The sequence below is a fragment of the Cetorhinus maximus genome, chromosome 8 (genome assembly GCF_964194155.1).
Source record: "Cetorhinus maximus chromosome 8, sCetMax3.hap1.1, whole genome shotgun sequence".
Lineage (NCBI taxonomy): Eukaryota > Metazoa > Chordata > Chondrichthyes > Lamniformes > Cetorhinidae > Cetorhinus > Cetorhinus maximus.
This window is the reverse complement of record NC_135886.1, coordinates 65,730,936-65,739,838: the sequence shown is the minus strand read 5'-3', so window position 1 is coordinate 65,739,838 and position 8,903 is coordinate 65,730,936. Positions and strand designations below refer to the sequence as shown.

At 44.2% G+C, this 8,903-nt stretch overlaps 1 long non-coding RNA gene across 1 annotated transcript in view; it reads right to left on the bottom strand.

Moving 5' to 3' along the window:
* Positions 1-451: 451 nt before the first annotated feature.
* The window catches only part of LOC144683689 (uncharacterized), a 29,038-nt gene continuing 20,586 nt past the window's right edge, over positions 452-8,903 (bottom strand). The window contains exons 3-4 of the long non-coding RNA XR_013577318.1: positions 1,715-1,853; positions 452-561 (exon numbers count right to left, since the gene is read on the bottom strand). This is a non-coding gene — a long non-coding RNA (uncharacterized LOC144683689). The remainder of the gene's footprint in view (positions 562-1,714; positions 1,854-8,903) is intronic.

Genomic DNA, 8,903 nt, shown 5'->3' with positions numbered 1-8,903 from the left:
GATAGTAATGTTTAACTCCTCAGGTTTCTTTGCTATTCTAATTGTCCAGGCAAACCTCATTTCAGGCAAATAAAAACTTGAGCCTAATCTGCCCAATCACTTAGCCAGTCCTGCCCAACCTTCCAGAGCAATTGGAAATTCACCCTGAGTCCCTGTAACAGTGACTGAAACCCTTAGACTGAGGGACACATTTCAGAGGTTTGGGGGAATTGCTGCTGTTCTTTCACTCAGGAGAAAGATCTTCAGATCCCACTCAGGCCTGAAGTGGTCATGAATTATGGATCTCCCAATGTCCAAAGAGTCACTGTTAACATCACCGGTGAGATAAACCAGCCACTTCATTAATGATTTATAAACCCTAGTTTTATTATTATAGAAAACTGTACTTTGTCTCCAGTTTTAACTCTATTCATCACCAATTGTTTTACCTTTCCTGAAGATTTGATTCCTTTCGATAACACTGCCCCAACAATCAGCCAGACCAGAAGCAGACAGAGGGCTAAATACCAGACTATCTCCCCAGTCTCATCCATTGAACTGGTACGGCGTAAAACCACTTTACTGAATAAAATAACAGGAAACATCTTAGATAAGAATACAGATCATTACACACACTCACTAATATAGAGACAATGCATCTGAGTAATCAAATATTTGAATAATACCCAATTTAAATAGAATTAGTTCTACTGTTAGAAGTAATTTTTTACTAAGAATTGAGATGATATTTGATATCCTTTATGATTTTCTCTACTTCTACTAATATTAAATATAAAGTGTTTTTTAAACACTGAGTGCTGATGAGATTCCCTGGACAGCTGATTTGATTCGAAGGAGTTCCTGACAGTTTTTTAAAAATTCATCCACGGTATGTGGGCTTGGCTGGCTGGGCCAGCATTTATTTCCCATCCCTAGTTGCCCTTCAGAATGTGGTGGTGAGCTGTCTTCCTGAACCTCTGCAGTCCATGTGGTGTAGGTACACCCACAGTGCTGTTAGGAAGGGAGTTCTAGGATTTTGACCCAGTGACAGTGAAGGAACGGGGATATATTTCCAAGTCAGGATGATGAGTGACTTGGAGGGAAACTTCCAGGTAGTGGTGTTCCCATGTATCTGCTGCCCTTGTCCTTCTAGATGGTAGTGGTCGTGGGTTTGGAAGGTGCTGTATAAGGAGCCTTGGTGAGTGCTTCATTGTACTGTTCAGTGCCTTACATTGCACTGTTAAAACTCCCTGGGTTAGTTACTGTGTCTCCCAATGAATTCAGCTCCTTCATATTGTTAAACATGGTACCTGCTCCCAGACAGTTTCCCTCAATTCAGTTCCCCAGTCTATGGGTTAAATACAATACTGTATTCAATTAAAACACAAAGAAATGGCTATCAGTCACAGATATTGGAACCATTTACTGTTTAGCAATTCTACTGGTGAATCTCATCCTTGAAGAAGTAAATAAAAATGTTCAATAAATGTTTCACTGTGTAAATATTGTTAACATAAACCTGCAGTGTTAGAAACCAGGAAGCTGTTAACTAATGAAAGGGCCCCTGTTGTGGTGTTATTTTGTAACAGAGGTACTATTTACATCATACACCTATCTAAATCAAACAGCTTATCATACATTAAACAGCACATTCATCCGACTAACCTTCCCGAGAGGAAGCTACTGGTACAGTTGTGCAGGTTATAGGTGCCGCTATCTGTAGTACTTTACTTACTCCCTGTATTGCTCATTTGGGCCCTGGTGAGGAACATCGATTTCTGATTCATTTGGACAAGTTCCATTGTTTACATGCAGCCATGTTGTGTTAACGATTTCAAAATATCCATCACCCAGAGTGAGATTGCAGAGCGGATCTAGAAAATGTGGAATGTGTTTTAGAATGACATTTCATTGGGAATGATGCTGTCATTTCCAGTGATATAATCAGGGTCACTGTTTCACTCTGACTGAATCAGTCCAATCCCTTTTATTACATGGGTGAGGTTACAGATGGGTCAGAACACAGAGGCACAGTCTGTACAGTCCACTCACAGCACAGTCCAGCTCTGGTGTTAAGCAATTGTCTCAGTCTACGAAAGTGTTAAAAATTTAGCTAGAATAAAATACAGCTAAAGCCTTGGTGATCAAAACAGACACAGGAACACAGACACAGGGGCCTTGAGGTATTAGTCTAGCAATAAGTTCAAAAGGAAAATTTACCTGTGCCGATAGCCAATGGGGGTGGTGGGGGTGGGGTGTGAGGGTAGAGAGGTTAAAGATAACAGAACTCTAACACCAGTGCTCACTTGCCTCTATTGGGAGATTTTATTTGAAATGTTCTGTGCAGTTTCTTCAAAGAGTCATGATTACCATGGAAGTCCTTCAACATTAAATACACATTGTTCTGAAAGAATTTCCGGGACTTTCTGGTTGGTAGGACTAGAATGACCCCCATCATAAATCACGATCTTATTTGCATACATAACCCCAATTGTTACACATGAACCTCTTATTGTAATGCATTATCCTCAAGCCACAGGTAATCTCCATTGCAACACATGATTTGATGTTAATATATGAACCGACATTAACACCTGACCCTGTGAAAATAAATGACCAGCTGGTAATCCTATGGTAGTACATGACTCCATGGTAACCAGTGACTGCATTATAATAATTTACCCTTTCTTTCTAATGCATTGTGCAGCATGGTTTATAGTGTTAACTGTAGCTTGAACTTTACATTTAAGCAAATCATGTGCGTAATTGTGTGCCCTTTTAAAGCACGCGTTACGTGCAAAAGTACAATCTCCCTAAGTTTTTTCGTTCCTTTCTCTATGTCTGCCCATTAAACCTGCCATCTGAACGAATCCCTGATAAACCTGGCTATGTGCCCAGATCTCAGCTGCAAATGCCTTGCAATAGCCCCTGCTCAGGCCTGGCCTCTTTACATTACCGTAGATACTCCTGTAAATTCAATCTCATGTAAAAGTCGACCCATGATTTCAACCGAAAATAAAAATAAGGCAGGGTTTTTGGGTTGTCGGGCGAGCATGGCGAGCGAGCCCAGGAAAGGCCGGGAAACGTTCCGCTGCCCGCGATCGGCCCCCAACCGTGATTTTACACTGGCTGGACAGAGGGCAGGTGGAGTGCGAGTGCAACAGTCTACGCATGCGCAGGGGAGCGCGCACGGAAAGATCCCTGAAGGCAGGGAGCTGAACAATTTTAAAATCAAAAATAAAGGTTTTTAAAATCTGACAAAATATCCCGACATGGGTCTTACTCACAATATCATCAACAGAATAAAAATTCTGCCTAATGATTTATATTTATTTTTTATTTAATTGTGGAAACCTCATTCCGCCCATTTGCTGAAAAATCAAAAGGCCGCCTGGCCGATTCGCCCACCCACCAGCCATGAGGTTGGATGGGCAGAGAAAATAGTTAAATTAATTGATTAAGGGCCTTAATAGGCCTCTTAATTATTGGTGGGCGCGCTTGAGACTCTCGTGCACGCCCGTTGAATGAAATATTGTGCGAGTGCACGATGATGTTGGGACGCTTGCCCAAGGTCATCGTGCACTATTTTACGCCTGATCGGGTCTGGTGCATGCCCGCCCGCGGGACTTACAATCCTGCCCATGGTTTTTCATATATTTCAGGTAAATTCCAACCCGACTTTTTCAGAGATCGTAGCCCAAAAATTTCAGAATCAGAGTATAATCCCTACAATCACGTTGAATTCGTTATTCATTAAAATAATTACACGTATCATAATTCCTCCAGTTGCTACTTGTCAACTGAGGCAGGAAGGATTTTTATTGATTTTGATTTTGGTGGGGAGAGATTAGTTGATCGGAGAAGAGTAATAAACAGCACAATTGGAGACAGGGAGCAGAATCCTCCCCTTGTCGGGTGGGCTCGGCGGGCTGGCCAATTAAGGCCCGCCCAGTGCGGGCGGGTGGAGGAAGGCGAGCGAGGCAAGTGCGAACTTCACGCATGCGCGCGCTTCAGAATCTCCCTGTGGCACAGAGCTGCCTCAGGGAGATGAAGCATTTTCAAAAAAAAAGATAAAGAAATAAATAAGGTAATAAAACATGTCCCCTTGTGTGGCTCTGTCACATGAGCAAGGACATGTTATTAATTAAGTTTTACAATTTTTATTTTATTTTTATTTGCTTTAGGAAACTTCATTCCCCCACCGTGGATGAGGTTTCCTAAAAAATGCAAAGGCCGCTTGGCCTTTTCCGCCTACCCGCCAACCATAGGGCGCACTGCTGATTCCCGCCCACACTTGCTGACCGCAATATCGTGCGACTGCGCGCTGATGTCAGGACGCACGCCCGACGTCAACGTGCATCATTTTATGCTCGAGCGGGTTGGGCGTCCGCCCGCCGAACTGATAATTTTTCCCAGAGTGTAGGGACCAACTTCAGAAGCAAACTGTAAATATATGAACCCCCGCATCATGTCCTCAGTCATCACCTTCGGCCTCCTAGAGAGAGGGGGGGCTCAGGCCTTGTCAATCGGACCCTCGTGAATGCCGACTCAGTGCAATGTCCCTGCACCAAGGCCTAGATCAATGGCTGGGCACTGTCAATGAGAAAGTTTCTAATGTCCCGGCCCTTTCCTTTCCTTCTCTTCCCGACCCCCTGAACAGCACTGAAACCACGGGAACAATTGATGCTTGGGCTGCCAACCCTCCACGAATTGGAGATTAGTCTCCAGGACACTGCTGTGTGCAACCTGGAGAAAAATCATAGGGACATTAAAAACTATTTAAAAAAATTTTCTTTGAATATTTCTCTTTACCAGCTATAAAAATACTGGCAATGGTGGGGTGAAAGGCTGTTTGACTGACAGTCAAGCATCGTCCACTTGGGTAATGAGTCTTTTTGCTTTCCAATTGGCATAGGAAGGCAGTACATCACAAGGATGTACTTAAACCAGCTTATATTTCACCCCTTTTCTATTTTTCCTTAGTTCTGTTGAAGAGTCATGCGGACTCGAAACGTTAACTGTGCTCCTCTGACAGATGCTGCCAGACCTGCTGAGTTTTTCCAGGTATTTTTGTTTTTGTTTTGGATTTCCAGCATCCGCTTTTTATTGCTTTTAACAAGGGTGGATGTGGTGGCCGACTAATGGCTGGAGCGTGGAGGCAAGACATGTGATGAAACCTCCAGGATTACATTTAATCACAGTCGGCAACCCTACTGCTTCCTATCCTGGGGTGTGACAAATGGGGGGATGCTCTTTAATAAAGACACACAGAGAGAGTGAGAGATAGCGGCTCAGATGTTCTCTCAGAGACAGGAAGTACCCCAAAATATGTATCACAGGGGCCCCCCAGAAATTGCAATGCACTGATTCCATGAGAATTCCCCGGGAAGTTTGAACTTCTGTCCGGCAAATACCCTGTGCCCCAGGACCCTCTGAAAAGACTCCAACCCCGAATTAGAGTCAGAGATTTTGTATTGTCCAACTTATTTACCTGAATAGTTATCCAGGAAATGTTAGACTGACAAATTCTAGTCTAACTCCTGGGTATCTATACAACTGACCCCTCAATCACCCACACTGATGCTGCCTGACTCCCCCTTGACTGTCCAACTCCACACCCTGACTCCCCTGAACCCCCAAATACCTCCTTGGTCACCCCAACTACCCCCAGCCCTCCCCACTGCCCCTGACCCAACCTGATTAGCTCAATCAGCTGACTCCACTCCCGATCCCTGACTCCCACCGACACCCCGACTCCTCCTTACCAGACCTGACTGGCCCTCAACCTGACAACACCTCCCATCCAGATTTGAATAACCCCGACCCAATTAACCACTCACCCACTTGCCACATCACCCACCTGCCACCCTACTCACCTACCACCATACCACCCACCCACTGGCCACCTTATCCACCTACTAACCTACCCAGCTGCCAACCTGCCACCATACCCCCTTACACAAAGTAGCTTTGGGACATTTAAACTCTTTGCTTACCAGAATACGGTAGCTGGTGTAAAAAGGGCGCTGGGTTTCAGTGTGGATTCCCTTCATTGATGTCTCGAAGTTTCCTGCACTGATTGAATTCTGCAAGGTCCTCCATCAGAAGAATGGCCAGAAAAATCAGAGGAATGTAAGTTGGTATTATTTGTCTGATCAGGGTTGGAGATAGAGGTTCTGATCCTAATTGGAAGATTTGGGACAATAAATGGCTGGGCCTAGGTGCCACTTCCCCATTACCTTATGGACTCCTTTGAGCACCATCTTAGGTGAGCCGGGTGGATGTTTCTTAGTTGAAAGTAAGCACCCTCGAAAAAAATTACCCATGTAAAAGTTGACCCCTTAACATTTTGCCAGAAAAACAGGTCTGCAAAACCAGTATGTGGAATTTCTCGAGAGAGATCCATGGTCACCTGATGGAAGCGTATATCAGTTGACCAGAAAGAGAATTGAAGCCACCACTTTGCTGCTACAGAACACAAGGACACAAGAATTAAGAGGAATAGGCCATTCAGCCCCTCGAGCCTGCTCTGCCATTCAATCAGATCATGGCTGATCTGATTTTGGTCTCAACTCCACTTTCCTGTCTGCTTCCCATAACCCTTGACTCCCTTGTCAATCGAAGATCTATCAAACTCAGCTTTGAATATATTCAATGACCCAGCCTCCAATGCTCTCTGGGAAAGAGAATTCTATAAATGACCCTCTGAGAGAAAAGAAAAAATTCCCATCTCAGTCTTGAATGGGAGACCCTTAATTTTTAAACTATTTGTTGGTTCTAGAGCCCACACAAGGGGAAACATCCTCTCAGCATCTTGTATGTTTCAATAAGATCACCTCACATTCTTCTAAACTCCAATGAGTATAGGCCCAACCTTCCCTCATAAGATAGACCCTTCATCCCGGTATCAGTCAGGTGAACCTTCTCTGGATCATTTCTAATGCAATTATATCCTTTCTTAAGTAAGGTGTCCATTAACGGCACAATTAACAGACATTTTTCGTTGCCTGCCCAACGTTACGGTTGGCAGGCGGGCGAATCGGCCAGGTGGCCTTTGCATTTTTCAGGAAACCTTATCCATGAGGTTTCCATGATAAAACTAAATGTCTATGGACAGCAATTTTATTACCTACATTTTCAGGTGACTGATTAAGAAGCTAGGACACTTTTTTTTCTGGTTACTGTGACCTTTATTTTAGATTATTCAGGTCTTCAGCTCTGAAGCTGCTCTCTGCCTACAGGGAGCTTTCTACGAGCGCTCACCCACACCCGCACTGCCTTCAGTACTCGCCCTCCTCCCGTCCCCACCCCGGCAGCGCTGAGCCTTTCAGTGAGCACTTCATGCTGGCTGCCTGTTAATTGGTGAGCCAGAGTGAATTCATGGTCGGGGGCTGATCGCATCGGTGGTCCGTTCCCGGCTGATCCCGGACCCGCCAATCACGCCCACCTGCTAAACTAAAAATCCTGCTCCAAAACTCTACATAGTACTCCAGGTACAGTCTAACTAAGGCCAAGTATAACTGTAAGAACACTTCCCTACTTTTATATTTGATTCCCCTTCCAATAAATGCCAATATTCAATATGTCTTTCTAATGACTTGCCGTACCTGCATACTAACTTTTTGTGATTCATGTGACAGGACACCCAGATTCCCCTGCACCATAGAGTTCTGCAGCCTTTCTCCATTCAAATAACAGACTGCTCTTCTATGCTTCTGCCAAAGTGGACAATTTCACATTTTCCCACAGTATACACCATCTGCATTTCCCATAGTATGCTCTCATTTAATCTGTCTATATTCCTTTTTAGACTCTATGTCATCTTGACAATGAATTTTCAACTTACCTTTGTGTCATCGGCAGCTTTAGCTACCATGCATTTGGTCCCTTCATCCAAGTTATTGATATGGATTGTAAATGCTTGAGGCTCCAGCAATGATTCCTGTGGCCCTCCATTAGTTATAGCTGCCAACCCAAAAGCGACCCACTTACCCCTACTCACTGTTTCCTGTTAGATAACCAATCCTCCATCCATGTTAATCTGTTACACGTGGCAAAATATTCTGGCCCCATCGTGGTGGGGGTGGGGCCGGAAAATTTTGCGGGCCATTCAAAAGTTCGTTGCCTTTGGTGGGAAGATTCTATGCTGGCAGAAGGGACTGGAAAATTCTGGCCATGAGCACTTCATTCGTGTAGTAACCTTTGACATGGCAACTTATTGAATGCCTTTTGGAAATTCAAGTGTACCACATCTACAGGTTCCCCTTTATCCACCTTGCTTGTTATCTCCTCAAAGAACTGTAATAAATTCATCAAACAGGATGTTCCTTTCAGAAAAGCATGTTGACTTTGCCTGATTATATGATTATTTTCTAAATGTCCTGCCATTCCCTCCTTAATAATGATTTTTGCATTTTCCCTATGACAGGAGTTGATGACTCACTTTACGATCAGTTTGTCTGGTGTGTATCTAGCGCGGGGGAGTAAATTAGAGGGGGGGTGTTTCCTAGGAATTGGATGTATGAGGGGCTGACTAGATACAAGCAGCCACGGAGGCTCTTGTGTAAATAAAGTTCATTTTGTTTGACTAAGAAGCCTCCCTGAGCGTGTTTCTACATTTGGCGATGAGGAAAATCTATCCCGGCACTGTCTCTCGCCTGCATTTTTGAGTATTGTGTTTAATCGACAACTATGAATAGGAAATTATATTATACACCAAGGTGCCTCTTTTTGGCCAGATGGACCCATTCGACTCCTCTGCAGTGGAATGGGGTCAATACTTTGAGCACCTTGGATTCTACTTTCAGACGAATTAAATAAGGGACGAGGGGAAACGTAAGGCGATCCTCCTGTGCTTTTGTGGAAGCCAGACTTACAGCCTGATCCACAGCCTTACTGCTCAAAGCGCACCTGACTCCAAATCA